We start from the raw sequence: 1,201 nt of genomic DNA on the forward strand, positions 1-1,201 counted from the left end.
AAAAAAAAAAAAAAACTTTTGGATCAGTACAGAAAGCAGATCCAAGTGCATGGTGTTGAAGGTCTGTGACACCAGGAATCTAGAGGGGGGAGCCTAATTCCCAGGTTAGGCCAGCCTGGCCTATAGAGTGAGACCCTGGCTCAAAAGGCAAAGTTAATCCACAAAACAACCACCTCTGTCATGAATATCTGTAAACAATGTTTAAGCCATTCCACTTGTTTCCAGTCTCCCAAGACAAGCACCAATGTTTTGGTAGGTTTTCTTATCAATCTGTTTTTTTGGGAGAACAGAAAAAAATAGAATCAGGCTGGGGAATGGCTCCCCATGGTAGAATTTAACATGTGCAAGCCTGGGATCTATGTGCAGCACCAAAACAAGCAGAGACAAAACCAAACAAAACACCAGACTAAAACAAAAGACTGCAAAATAATAAATTAAAACACATCATTTTGTATTTCTACTTCTTCATGATTTTTTTTTTTCGTAAAGGTCTCTATAACCTAGGCTAGCCCAGTATCACTACCCCAGGGTGGCCCAGCTGGCTTTAAATTCAAGGCAATCCTCCTACCTCCTCCTCCCAAGTGGAAGGACTATTGGGAGGCAACACCAGGCCCAGGCGCGCCCTGATTTTCCTCTTAAGATTTATTTATTTATTTAATGTCTGTGAGTAACTGTAGCTGTACAGACGGCTGTGAGCCTTCATGTGGCTGTTGGGAGTTGAATTTAGGACCTCTGCTTGCTCCGGTTGGCCCTGCTCGCTCCACTCAGGCCCAAAGATTTATTATTATAAATAATTCACTGTAGCTGTCTTCAGATGCACCAGAAGAGGGCATCAGATCTCATTATGGGTGGTTGTAAGCCACGATGTGGTTGCTGGAAATTGAACTCAGGACCTCTGGAAAAGCAGTCAGTGCTTTTAACTCCTGAGCCATCTCTCCAGCTTTTTTTTTTTTTTTTTTTTAATTGAAAATTATTTATTTTAACTTTATGTGTATGAATGCTTTGTTGGGAACAGAACCCTGGTCCTCTGCAAGAGCAGCAAGTGCTCTTCAGCACCCAGTCGGCTCTCCTGCCCTCCCTCTCCCCTTAAAACAATTAAGCTTGCTTGTTTTCTTTCTTTCTTTCTTTCTTTCTTTCTTTCTTTCTTTCTTTCTTTCTTTCTTTCTTTCTTTCTTTCTTTCTTTCTTTCGAGACAGGGTTT

General features: G+C 41.5%; 1 protein-coding gene across 2 annotated transcripts in view; it reads right to left on the reverse strand.

Moving 5' to 3' along the window:
• Dennd2a (DENN domain containing 2A) overlaps positions 1 to 1,201 on the reverse strand; it is a 95,693-nt gene that overhangs the window by 4,381 nt on the left and 90,111 nt on the right. The gene's annotated exons all lie outside the window — the stretch shown is intronic.

Source organism: Mus pahari, chromosome 2 (assembly GCF_900095145.1).
Source record: "Mus pahari chromosome 2, PAHARI_EIJ_v1.1, whole genome shotgun sequence".
Lineage (NCBI taxonomy): Eukaryota > Metazoa > Chordata > Mammalia > Rodentia > Muridae > Mus > Mus pahari.